Raw genomic sequence first — 14,274 nt, 5'->3', positions numbered from 1 at the left:
TAACGGAATGAGCAGTGGACAAAGTTTCAGATTTATATCCAAATATTTGTATTTGGTGGTTATATTTACATGAATGAAAACGAAACTTGTTATAGCGTTAATTGTAATGTTGATACGTGGATTCAGACAATAACAATCAACATTGATAGCTAAACTCGCCAAAACAAGTAATTTAAGAGATACATATTAATATTTGGGGGGTACATTTGATTTATGCAAATGATTGAGTATTCTACATGCATCCTTGGGTCTGTGTACCCCAATGTAGAAGTTCAAATCACTCAAATATGTCATCAGAGACCAACAGTGTATTGATATTCTACGTCTAGCCATCAAACTCTTGGTGGCCGTCTTGGAATTTTGGGCCACCAGGGGGGCTCTGGCGACAGAGTTTTTATCTAAAAGTATACTTCAGTGAGTCAGTGTTCTAAGTTCTATGCATATAAGTCCTAGCACACATTTTTTGTTTGTTAAAGGTTCAACAGTGTAAGGACACATTTAGGAATGTGTTGGCCAACTTGAAATTGGCGGCCATCTTGACTTTTTGCAGATTTGTCAATAGTCGAAAACGTTCAGTAGTTGTGAACATGTTTTTAGAAACATAATATGGCTATTTCGCAATACAACACATGGTTTTTCATCAAAACATTGAATCTCATCTGAAATTGGGAAGATATATTAATAATTGGTGGCCTTTTTGGATTATGCAAATTAGACATATTTCCCAAACTAGGATTGCTTGGAACTTTTAGTATGTTGTGTTCGGGACCTTGTAGAAATGCATTGTGGTGAAATACATTCTGTTGCAATTTGTTCCAAGTGAAATCTTATTTTGCCTGGGCTATGTCAGACATACTAGCAACTTACCCTGAATGGCTTCTGTGGTGGAATCGTAACATAAGATCAACAGATGTCGTTCATCCAAATGTTCCAAGGGAACCATGCAACCTAACCATTTCCAGAACGCTCTTACCATGTTCCTTTGTACTATTACTAAACTCAAACACATCTTGCACATGTCAACTCACAAATGCTAAGATCTTAAGATCTGTGAAAAGACTTCCTCAAGCATATCCATTTCAAAACATCAAGTATTTAAGTGTGGTAAATGTCAATGTTCCAACACCTTGAGTGTCAAAAAAGTCAAAGTAATCACCAAGGTTCTTCCGCACCATTCACTTCAGTGTCATTAGTCTCAAGAATTGCACAAGAGTTCACAAACCTGAAGTCCCTGTTCATACCTTGACACACAGTATCTCAAAATTCAATGTGCATTCTTGCCACTTGTCGAACAAAATGTCATAGACACTGTATAATATTAATGTTCAGCATACAAGATAACGGACTGTCATGACGCGACATACTTCAGCTGCATACATTAACATCCGAAATTCATGAATAATCAAAATTTATTGACATTTGTAACAGACTGCAAGAACTCCAACAACTTCAGCTGTGATCTTAAGTCAGAAATTCACGATTCTATCGTATTGCCCATTATAGAACACACAAAATCTGTCACATGACTGTCAGACCTCTTACAACTGACAGTCAAATATATTAAAGTAAAAAATTCGCTTTCTCTGATGTAACACTGACGTTATTCACAAGTGACAAGTCAAGCACAAAAGTCAGCACAACTACTTTGCTTAAGTCTTCAGCAAACAACATTCAGTTACTTGTAATCACTGTTCAATCATTCTAGATGAAGTCACAAATAAACAGTTTCCTTTAATGAGAAACTTTAGCAGTCTAAAATTCATGACCCACACTTCCACAGTCTTCTTCTCATGAAATCAGCAACACCAAGCCCTTGGACGATTGCAAGCTGGACAAACAACCCGGCAAGTAGCCAATACATTTCAAGTCCATGAAAGGACCATATACAGACTCCAGCAACAGTACCAGACCACTAACACTACAGATGACAGACCACGTAGTGGAAGTCCAAGGGTCACCAGCCGACGTCAGGATCGTCAGATTGTGCGACAGCATCTTCAAGATCGCTTTGTTACTGCTGCGGAAACTGCTCATCAGAACATGGGGACACACCAGCGACACATTATAGTGGACACCGTGCTTCGACGATTGACGAGCAGACACCTCCACTGTCACAGGCCACACCGAGGACCAATTCTGACACCACGTCATCGTCGGGACCGTTTTCAGTTGGCAACACAGCACCAGCAGAGGAGAAGGGGACTCTTCTCAGACGAAAGCCGTTACTGTATCTCAACAGCAGATGGCAGAGAGAGAGAGAAAGAGAGTCTGGCGACGCCATGGGGAACGTTACTGGATGCTTGTGTTGTTGAGAGAGACTCGTGTGGTGGTCCGAACATCATGGTGTGGGGTGGAATTGGTCTTGCACAGATGATCAGCCCTGTGGTATTCCAGAATATCGGTCCAGGGAAAAGCAATGGTGTCACAGCAGCCCGGTACATTGATCAAGTCTTGAGACCACACGCCATACCTAATTTGGCACGTCGCCGCAACCACGAGTTTCAGCATGATAACGCCCGTGCCCACACTGCAAGAGCAACAAGAGACTTCCTCCAGCAGAATTTCATCTTTTCAAAATGTCTCAAAGTATGTTTAGAGTGTTTGAACAAATAAGGTTTCTCATATATCTATCTATGGTGACGTTTCTTTTGCGGTTCAGTATAGTTTCTTGTTCAAGATTTAATACAGAATGTCTGCATGCGTTACACCATCAAACGCCTTACATCAACAAATAAATCAATAATCAATGATTGGTATGCTTGAATCATGTTAACTGTTTTGTGTTACTTTAGACTTTAACACATGAGAGTCTTTAACATAATACTTCTGAACACATATACAATACTTCTCGTGAGCACATGATACAGTACTTAATACATCAAAGTGTTGTGACTAGTACCTACCAGAACTTGCAAGATTATCTCAATAATAATTCACAACTGGAATGGACAACTAATTTCCTGGAAATATCAACCTATTTGAACAATTTCAACTTAGAAATGCTGTAGAGAATTGTTATCAACATTAACTGTTTCCAATATAAACCTTCGGGTAACTGTCTGAAAACTATAATGACAATTATTAGCTGTAAGATATCTCTGACATACAATGGATAACATTTATACCCATGGAAACTTATTTTCCACATTAATGCTGGGGGTGTTCATAAACAGCACTGGTCGTTATATGTGAAAAAGATTTACATATACTTAAAAAATAAATATACACTTAAATATATGTATTTGTATGAAATTATACACAGACATTAATATGTAAGGGCACATGACATTCACATGTAGTCATATATAGAGGTTATCATGCAAGTGTGTTTGGGAATGGTAAATATCCTGCATTAGGAATAAACATTGTATTTAGCGAGCCTTGGCGAGCTAAACACATAGTGTTTATTCCTAATACAGGATATTTACCATCCCCAAACACACAAGCATGATAACCTCTTTATCATATAATGTCATTCTTTAATTCTGTGTTTAAAAATCGCGTACCCTCTCTCACAAACATTACCGAAACATTGCGAGTTTTCCTGGAATGCGCGCATTAATATTCTTACGTCACAGGGTAAGTGATGTGTCAGTCGGACAGTGACAGTAGCCAATAGAGTTCAAGCTGAAATCTGTTTTTTATACAGTGGCGAAGCAACAGATACGCAAAACAATTGTTTTTACTTGCATTTCGTTGCAATCCATCGGTCTGTCCGCTTGAGTAACTGCCCTTTGTCAAAGGGAAGCTACTCTAACCCTAGTCTATGAGACGTCACAGCCACGTTCAGACGTTGTTGACACTCGGCCTATCCTGTCATAACGTTAAGAAGTGCAATCAGATGTACACACAGCGACAAAACGAAACAAGGTAACACTTCAAACATATTTCGGAAAAATCCAACTGTTTTAATTTGTGGAAAAGGTTTCAAGCCGCAGAGGTCTACAAGCACAGATATGGCTACTGATCCCTCTTGTCTAGACCTGGTGCCCTCGCAAAATTGTTTCGAAATTTATATCTCCAAAGTTTCTAAAACTTATAACATGCCTTAGCGACGTCACAGTTAGACACTGATTTTCAGTTTATAAGACTGTTCTTTTGATAATGATAGCAATCATCTCTGTAGTTTATCCAGATTCCCGATGGTTAATTCTGACTCGATTGCCGTATGACAAGGGCGACGCCATGTTTGTTTATAAACACTGAAAGTAGTCCCTACTTGACCTTTGATATTTGCATCTCTATCCGCATATGACCTCAACGGATATCGTTTTTATCCGTTGGCTCTATCCTGCCGAGAAACCTACCCATTAAATGATAATATAATATATTCATTCACATCGTCAAACCGACGACATTATAGAAATAGATGGTACTCGTGTTTTTAACAAATACATTTAAGGACGTGTTATAAGTCGCAATAGCTACATATACATTTGTCATTATTGATTATATTAATACAAAAGAAAAATACAAGCATATCCTGTAGGTGAAACTTGGCGCGAACTGAGTCCACCAAACACGAAGTGACAGGACTATGATGCCTGTATCTAAATACAAATACAAGACCTAATATACTTACTTTGTTAAAACTGGTAATCTTAGAAAACACGAAATATGTGGTATACATAACATACCTATGAACGCTTTACATTATACATAGTTATAAGCAAACATGATAAAAACATACGCACTCGCTCACTCGTTCTCAAATGAAACATTTAGGAAAGGTGAAGATATAGAGTGCTAGATTTCTCTCGGAACTTACTGACCTAGTTAAAACATTTAAATGGCTGCAATTATATGACTAAATGTAATGACTTATCTAAATAAGTATTAAGACTTTGTAACACTTCAACTGATTAAACAAATAGACACAAGTGTATTATAACAATAGGTATAAAAACATTACTAACCTATTAGGACAATCTGAAGAGATGAAAATATGACACAAAGCAAATGTTGTTTGTTGTGAGCATGGTCAAGGTGTAGTGGCTGGTGTACTGGTTAAATGCTGGGTGTTAGTATTTTAAACAAGGCCAATCAAGCACAATTAAACAAAGGACCGACCCAAGCTACCTACCCTACCTCACAGATATTAGAGGTAAAATAAAAGAAAATTCCAAGCAGAGATTAAGTCATTATTCTGCTGCAGCGCTGTAGAATACAACAGCCATACATGTTTATTTTATTTAATGCAACACAATTAAAGGTTAAAAAATAATTTCATTACAAAAGATGATATGTATACAAATATATCAAATACAGAAAATACACACTTCCTTCCACTACGAAATGATGTCCTCATCATTTAATTATACCAGTCCAATATCCAAGATTGCATCAGATACTCGATGCGACTGATCAGAAAAACTTGTAAAAAATGAAATGAAATAAATGTCCTTACAACCTGATAATAATCTAACATCATGTTCATAACACAAATCTGTTCTAAGAAAACAGCATAAAACACAAATTCATAACAACAAACCATCAAAACATTAAAGGAATACATCACTTAAGCAGCAATTTATATCAAACATTTTAATGCTTATGTTGTGCAAACAGAAAGCTATTGTCAGTGTTGATGTGGGTAGGGCAAACAACCATGGCTACAGATTGATTGATATTTGTAGAAATAAAAATCTGTTTATCATAAATGGTCGTTTTGGTGATGACAAACACATTGGTAAAGCAACTTGTAAAGGTTGTAGCTTAGTTGATTATAGTATTTGTTCATTGAATTTAGTGAAAAGAATATGTGATTTTAGTGTCCTAGATTTTGACCCTATTCTGTCTGATGCCCATTGTGCTTTGACATTGAGTATCAACATGAACTGTCAATCAAGGACAGAAGCTGACAGCAGCACGGACTCCACGTGCACCTACCGACGCTGGGACAAACGACATGCTTCTCAATTTCATGATGTAATTAATTCTCGCCAGGGTGAAATCGATAACATTGTTTCGGACATTGATAACTGTGCAACCGAGGACCAAGAAGCTCTAAACAATCTAGTAAACAATATTAACAATGTATTTATTGAAAGTGCCAAATCTGTGTTTGGTTTTAGACAACCTACCAATGCTATGTTTGAACATAAAAGGCGACAGAAAAAGCCTTGGTTTGGTCGTGATTGTAAGATCAGTAGAGGTAAATATCATCAGGCTAAATCAATATTTCAAAAACATAAAAGTGTGCAAAACAAAAGAAGGCTAATCAATGCAAGCAAGGCTTACAAAAACACTTTGGCAAAATATCATAACCTTCATAGATCTGACATACAGGACAAATTATTTAAATTACGTAAAGAGGACTCTAAATCATTTTGGAAACTGTTGCGGAATGATAATAAAGATAAAGATTTACCACCACTCGAGGAAGTTTTTACATATTTTCAGAAATTAAATGATGCACCTGATGAAGAGTCTGATGATCTCACTGATCAATTTGATATAAACATTGAAGATTGTAACTCTGTTTTGAATGGTGCCATTTCACGTGATGAAATTTTGATTGCCATAGCAAATTTGAAAAATGATAAAGCATGTGGCCCTGATACAATTATTAATGAATATATTAAAACCACTCAAGTCATTATGCTACCTGTATATGTAAGGTTATTTAAAAATTTTTTAGATGATGGTGTTTATCCAGAGCAGTGGCTCAGTGGTATAATTCGTCCTATTTATAAAGGTAAAGGTGACAAATATGATCCAGAAAATAATAGACCAATCAGTCTTTTAAGTTGTTTTGGCAAACTCTTTACAAGCATTATTAGTAATAGAATCCAAAATTTTATAGAAGACCAAAATATTTTATCCGAAGCGCAGACTGGTTTCCGTAAAAAATATTCTACAAGTGATCACATATTCACCCTTAAATGCCTTGTAGATTTATTTAAATCAAGAAAAAAGAAATTATTTTGTTGTTTTATTGATTTTAAAAAGGCTTTCGATAATGTAAGAAGGACTGCCTTGTGGAGTAAACTGTTAAGCCAAGGTATAGATTTTGAAATCCATGTATAGTGGTATAAAATCGTGTGTAAAGGTACATAGCATTGAATCAGATTTTTTCCCTTGCCTTGTAGGAGTTAGACAAGGAGAAAACTTATCACCTGTTCTATTTTCTTTGTTAGTAAATGACTTAGAAACATTTTTAATGTCCAAAGACTGTCCAGGTCTGTTAATTAACTCAGAAATAACACAATCCATGCTAGATTTATCTATTAAATTGTTTGCTCTTTTATATGCCGATTGACACTGTCCTTCTCGCTTCCTCAAAAACGAATCTCCAAAAAGCTATCAAGCATTTTGAATCATATTGCAAAATTTGGAAATTAACTATCAATATTGATAAAACTAAAATTCTAATATTTGGTGGTAATAAAAATGATATGAGTAAAGATATTTATCTCCATGGTGTTCCTTTAGAATATGTCACTGAATACAAATATCTTGGTGTTATATTTGATAAAAAGTGTTCTTTTAAAGCATCCATTGCTAATCTATGTCAACAGGCTACAAAATCCATGTATTTCGTACTACGTAAAAGCCGAAACCTTAATTTATCAATTCAATGCCAATTATATCTTTTTGACACAATCTTTTTGTTAATCTAAAACAAATTGAAAATGTACATATTTGTTTCATGAGAAAATTATTACCTGTTAAAAAGAGTACCCCTTTATGCATGCTTTACGGTGAACTAGGTAGAGTTCCGTTATCTGTTGATGTTAAAACCCCGTATGTTAACCTTTTGGTCGAAATTACTTACAGATAAATCCAGCAAAATATCTTCAATCATTTACTCTATTGTATATAACATCCATAATACAGGTGTTTACAACTATGACTGGATTTCATGTATTCAAAATGTTCTAAACAATATTGGTTTAAGTTATGTATGGTTGTCACAGTCTCCTGTTTCATCTTCCTGGCTCAAAGCAACAGCTCACTCTATTTTAACTGATCATGCTAAACAAACCTGGAGCTCTGAGGTGGAAAATTCAAAAAAAAGTGTAGTCTATTCTCTCTTGAAACCACAATTTGAATTAGAAAATTATCTGACGTCCCTACCCCTAAATAAAGCTATCCCTCTACTTTTATTTCGTACTTCATGCCACTACTTACCAATTGAAAAAGGAAGATGGAATAGGATACCTATTTGTGAAAGAAAATGTAAACTGTGTTTTATTGATGATATTGGAGATGAATTTCACTATATTTTTAAATGTCCATATTTTACTAAAGAATTTTTTTTGTATATCCCACCTACATATTCTAAAAGACCTAATATGATTAAATTTCAAAGACTTTTCACTTGTAAAGAGATATCTGTATTAAAAAACCTTAGTAAATTCTGTAAATATGTAATGCAAATTGTAAAATCTTCCGGCTAACCACATATCCGCTATTATAATGTGTATTTTGCTGTCATTTTGTACCTCATATGCCGAGGATCTCGGCCTGAGCGTAATAAAGTTCTGTTCTGTTCTGTTCTGTTCTGTCGACCTCGCCTGAATGGAATCCGGGGATTTGCGCCTCCGTTGTTCAGGTGGAGATGACGACTTCGACTCTAGTGTCGGCATTGTTCTCGCTCACGTTTTCTTTGATGAAGGTTACGCTGGTCTCTTTACTGGACATTTAAAACATTAGTGAGTGGGTTTAACGCCGCTTTTAACAGTATTCCAGTTACATCACGGCGTGTCAGCTTCATGTGGGAGGAAAGCCCGAAGTGATGCAGGCATCAGACGTTTACCACTTCGGTGAAACCCACGAGCACGGGTGTGGTGTTTAACATAATCGGGGCGAACCGGGATTCGAAGCCACAATCATAGGTTTCTGGCATGCCCAAGGGACGCAACTCTGCACAGCGAATCGCGGCGCCTTAGACGACTGGGCCACCCGTGTCCCCGGACATTTAAAACAATTGCCTATATGTTATCATTATACTTGTTAATAAGGCATTCTTTGATTAATTCAATCTTCTTTCTTTTTGAAAATGGAGATTCTTATGAACATAAACAACTACTTACAAAACCAAGTTTTACTATATTTTGGACCAGTTTATATTTTTACAACATATTCTATCATACTGTGTTCATATTATAATAGATGAGTAAATCTCTTTGTATTTGTTTACACCCCATGTTGGTGATCCATAAATAATTACAGGTTCAAGCAGTGTGTCATACTATTTGATAAAATCTTGATAAGACATTCCTCCTGCCGTGTCAATTTCGTAAATAATGATGATAATGCACAACTTGCTGATTTAGTATCCTTATTACGGTTGACTGCATCACCATTCTCAAACCTAATCACTAATCATAGTAATGGCATCTTCCAGTTTTAGTGAGAAAGACAAGAAATAAGTACTTAGGTTTTTGTTTTTATACGTGTAATGTTATAACAACATTTTATTTGACAATTTTATAACAATAAAAGTTCATGACAATTCATAAATAGAAGCACCATTACCAGTATGTATTTATGTTTAAAACAGAAGAATGAATAGCCCAAAAATATCTTAATCTCAAAGTTCTCAGTTCGTTTTTCCTCCGTCTTTATTTTTTAAGCATCAAGGGGCGAAATCCATTCAGGTACTGAAAAGCAGTCTTCTGGCCTGTCAAGTCGCTCCTTCAGGGACACAAGTCTGTTCTCTTTCTCAATGTAGACAGCCTTTCTTGGTGGTGGGGCTGCTCCAGAGAGATTTCCATCACTTTTGTATTTGGGGTGAGTTTTGATTGTGTTTTGGAAGTTTTGTGTGAAGTGGGCAGCTACATTTATAGCGTGAGCTTTTTCTTTGTTTGTGGATAGGTTCTGATTATTGGGGGGTGGGGTGGGGGGTGGGGGGTGGTGGGGTGGTGGGGGGGGGGGGGGGGGGGGGGGATATCCTTTTATGCATAGAACTGATACACATAAGGAAGAGAATTTATGGATGCCAGCTTCCTTATTAAAAGGAACACATCGTTTCGGAGTATATACTTGAACCTTCAGCAGCTGAATATATGTTATGAAGCAGAGAACATAAGCACCTGTATGAACAGCAAAAGTGAGTGAGATAGTGAGTGATCATGAGTGAGTTTAGATTTTACGTCGCATCGGCATAGTTTCAGCCATATAGCGACGAGACCAAGTTGATATATTCAAAAGTGAGTCATAAATGCAAGGTAATGTTTACAAACATTTTTTTAAAACAATTTTGGGCATAACAATATCATTTATAAAGTTTAAAAAAGGGGCTGTAGGCCAGTAGCAGCCAAAGCTAGGCTACTTCGCTTGGGATCATGCTTCCTGCACGATACCCGAGGAGGATTTACGTCATCGTTGTAGCAACTGATGGTCGTGCTTAATACTGGCCAATACTAAAATATATTCAGCGATGTGTTGGCTTAAAACACTGGTTGATGATACTTGCATCGATTATGATACGAATTACGTGTTATACTTGGGGACAATAATTTTACGGTGCCTCAACCTCCTGGACAGAGCTTTAATAATGTCAGTTAGTAAAATCATCACACTTAATTTAAAAACAAGCAATTAATTATTCACATACATATTTAGAATTTATTATGCAGACCGTTTTCTTTCAAGTAACTGGGATTTTGATGCCCGCTCAGACGGGAAAAGAGATTTTTCAGATTCACTGTTTGATAATGTGAATCCCTTGTGATAGTCATACCAAGTCATACACGCTTGACGGTGAACCTTTTATCACAAGGGATACCCTTAGGAGGTTCGTCCTCATCTGCTTCCGGCAGGTATTTGTGCGTAAACCGACGGTGGCCAATACGACATCCTCGTAAAACGACCTCATCATGTCTTGACTGACGACTGATTTAGATAAATCCAACATAATAGTCTCTAATAACGGTGGATATGTAAACAATGTAGACAAAAAGTGGTTAAGAAATTAAAGTTGTTACATATTTTATAAGTATCTTGGTATGTTATTTTCATCGAGGTTAGTCCGGTCCCGGGCTTGTGAAACTCTCACTTCAGGCTTTGAAGGCTCTGTTCCCATTTTATTAATTAATGAAAGTCTACCCACCACCGCACTTCCATTAAGCGTAGTTGTTGACCTATTGCATACAAAAGTAATGACTATATTATTATGCGGAACGGAGATATTGGGTTTCTCGTATATAGACAGTTTCTAAGGAAGGACAAACCAAACACCTTCCAAAACTAACATGAAAACATCTTTAGAAATAGTGTCAAAAGATTTTTCAAAGTCTATAAGAAGTAATAATCCAGGTTTGTTTTATTTCTTTGTTTCAAACATGATGTCACTAATACACATGCCTGGAATTAATCCAGCTTGGTTTTCACTGATAGGCACTGGGAGTATTTTCATTATCCTTATAGTAATGCAAGTAATAATTATTGTATTAATTTTGTTCAAAAGTTATAATTGCAGCCAGTTTTTCAATATATTTCCTACTTTTATTAATTTTTGGTTAACACTCCACTATTCATTGTCATTGTGAGAGCATTGTTTTTGGAAAGTTCCTTAATATATCTATAAATCCAAAATGTAAGGTCATTCCCAAAGAATTTGAAAAAATTCAATTGGAAATCCATCTAGCCCTGGACATTTGTTATTTTTCATTAATTTAACAGCTACATCTATATCTTTAATATTAAAATCTTGTTCTGATTCTGTCTGAAGTAGGTATTTCCACAGTATTAAGAATAGTCATATTGACCTCATCAATAGGCCCGGTTGAAGATTTTGATAGAATAGTTTCTGTTCATCCAGTATTTTGTGATCATCGAATATTTCTTCCCCATTTCTATTTATAAGACTTTTGATGAATTCACTTGTGAAATTTCTATTTTCGAGATGGTAGATATATACTCTCTCAAAAAAAGAAACGCATATAAGAATTTTAACTACAGATTTCTTTTTATTTTGATACACTGTGGACAAGTTAATAGCAAATGGAATTCGAAGAAATTTTACACAGGAAATGTCAAGGTAACACTGTTGAATAAGACATCGGAAAAAGTCAGTTAATGAATCACACATCAACGGTTGATGGCGCTGAAGTCAGTACCTCGTATGACCACCATTGGCGTTCTGAACTGCGCGACATCGTTTCGGCATAGAACGAATTAGTCTCTGAATCTGATGTTGCTGCAATGTAGCCCACTCTGCCTGTAGTGCATGTGCTTGTTGCTGGAGTGTCTGGGGCTTTGGGTTACGCTGTCGCACCCGTCTGTCCAGGGCATCCCAAAGATGTTCTATCGGGTGTAAGTCTGGTGATCTGGAGGGCCAGGGCAGCACATTGATGTTCTCATTCTGGAGGAAGGCCCTCGTGACACGTGCCGTATGAGGTCTGGCGTTAACCTGCTGGAATAGCTCCCTCTGGCGGTTGATAATGGGAAGGAGGTGTGGACGAATGACTTGATCCCAGTAGCGTTGCGCTGTCAGGTTGCCTTGTATCAACACCAACTCACTTCTTCCAGTGTAGGATATGGTTCCCCACTTCATCACGCTGCCCCTGCCGAGTCTGTCCACCTGGGGGACACTGGCGTCGGCAAAACGTTCATGACGTCGTCTGTACACCCGCATTCTTCCATCGCGTCGTTCCAACAGAAATCTCGATTCATCGCTGAACCAGATTCGACGCCAATTCACCAAATTCCAGGCCTGAACGTTTGTACACCATTGAACGCGATGACGTCGATGCTGCTGACGCATAACGGGGCCAAAGTAGGGTCTTCTTGCTCTTAAACCTGCCTCTCGTAGTCTGTTCCCGACAGTCTGTGCAGATATCCTTCTCAATCCGGGTATTTGCCTAGCGGTAGTGGTCGCTGTAGCTGTTCGCTGACGCAGGTGATGTACCCGGATGTACCTATCTTGCGCCGCAGTGGTGACTCGAGGACGTCCACTTTTAGGTCCATCTTCCAACGAGTTCTGCTGCCGATATCTCTCCCAGAGACGAGAAATCGTGCTTTGATGAACATTCATTCGACGGGCAACTGTAAGTTGAGATTGTCCTGCTTCCAGGAGACCTATGGCGATGTGACGATTGGCGCGGCTCAGTCTTGGCATTTTGCAGTCTTCACAAACTTCCAAATAAAGTGAATGAAAAAAGACGGAGATCGATCTTTTATACCCATCCACGACACGATGTGATCCCCGAGTTTCCCGCGCATTGCACGTGCAATACGTGTTCTGTTTCATTAAATGCGTCTATCGAAAATCTTGCTTTAACATACGGGTTTTTCATGCGGGATGCGTTTGGATATGACGTTTTAAGACAAAAACACCAGAGAAATCATAAACTAAACAAAACAAATTGAAAAACCCACCCTGTACCAAAACATTGCTGCATCAAATTACCATTTTCGTTATGCGTTTCTTTTTTGAGAGAGTATATTTGGTAGGCTTTTATCATTCTTCGTTCCATTGCGTCCTATTTCTGATTTTGATCTTGTTCCCCTTTGACCTTTTCCAACTTCACTCAGCTAATATTCCGATGTTCTGAAAGTTTGAGTCTGATCATGTCCTCGAAGTCTTTAATTCTAAATTCTCTATTTCCTTCATCTTTCTTTCTGAAAGTTGGCATAAGAAATATTTGTTTCTCATTTCTTTCTGAAAGGTGGCATAAGAAATAGTTTTTCCTCATGAATTAAGCGTCTTAGAGGCCAAGTTCTAAGTTTAAAACTTCAACAGTTTTAATTTTCCAAATACTAGTGCCTTCCTTAGTATACTCTCTTTTTGTTTCTAGTAATAAGTAACAAGAGTCTCAGGGTGATCTTCATTTCTCGGATGGGGTGTGCTGAATTTCCAGACAAGGCTAATAACTAAATGGTCAGACTTGTATCCTGGAAGTATATGTCTACACAAAGTTAAATTTCCTATAATTCCAGAAAAAAGGTCAAGCCTGGATTGCTGCCTATGATTTCTCAGCTACTATATATATTTTCTCATAGAAGGATTGTGGTTGCTCTACATATCGACCCTGTCAATGTCACATGTTTTAGGGTCCTTAATATTCGTTATAATCTTCTAAGCCTACGGATGGATTTAAGACAAGATTCCAATCTCCACAAATCACAAATGATTCAGTCTTTAATCTATCAATATAATCAAATAATGTTTTGTAAAAGGTGGGAGTTATCATTATTAGGCACATAAAAATTGGTAAGTGCCATAACTTCAAAAGTGGCATCTGCAAAGATAAATTTCCATCGCACCCTTTCTTAATTTATGAATCAGGATTTCAGCCTCCAGAATTGGATTACAGGGAGCGA

The 14,274-nt window shown here is 37.2% G+C and overlaps 1 protein-coding gene across 1 annotated transcript in view; it reads left to right on the top strand.

Moving 5' to 3' along the window:
- The window catches only part of LOC124124464 (5'-deoxynucleotidase HDDC2-like), a 157,484-nt gene that overhangs the window by 139,671 nt on the left and 3,539 nt on the right, over positions 1 to 14,274 (top strand). The window contains exon 6 of the transcript XR_007221519.1: positions 9,582 to 9,738. The gene's annotated coding sequence lies outside the window, so the exon portion shown is untranslated. The remainder of the gene's footprint in view (positions 1 to 9,581; positions 9,739 to 14,274) is intronic.

This window comes from Haliotis rufescens, unplaced genomic scaffold, assembly GCF_023055435.1.
Source record: "Haliotis rufescens isolate VD_foot unplaced genomic scaffold, xgHalRufe1.0.p SCAF_1, whole genome shotgun sequence".
In the NCBI taxonomy this organism is placed as follows: domain Eukaryota; kingdom Metazoa; phylum Mollusca; class Gastropoda; order Lepetellida; family Haliotidae; genus Haliotis; species Haliotis rufescens.
This window is presented reverse-complemented; position numbering and strand designations above follow the sequence as displayed.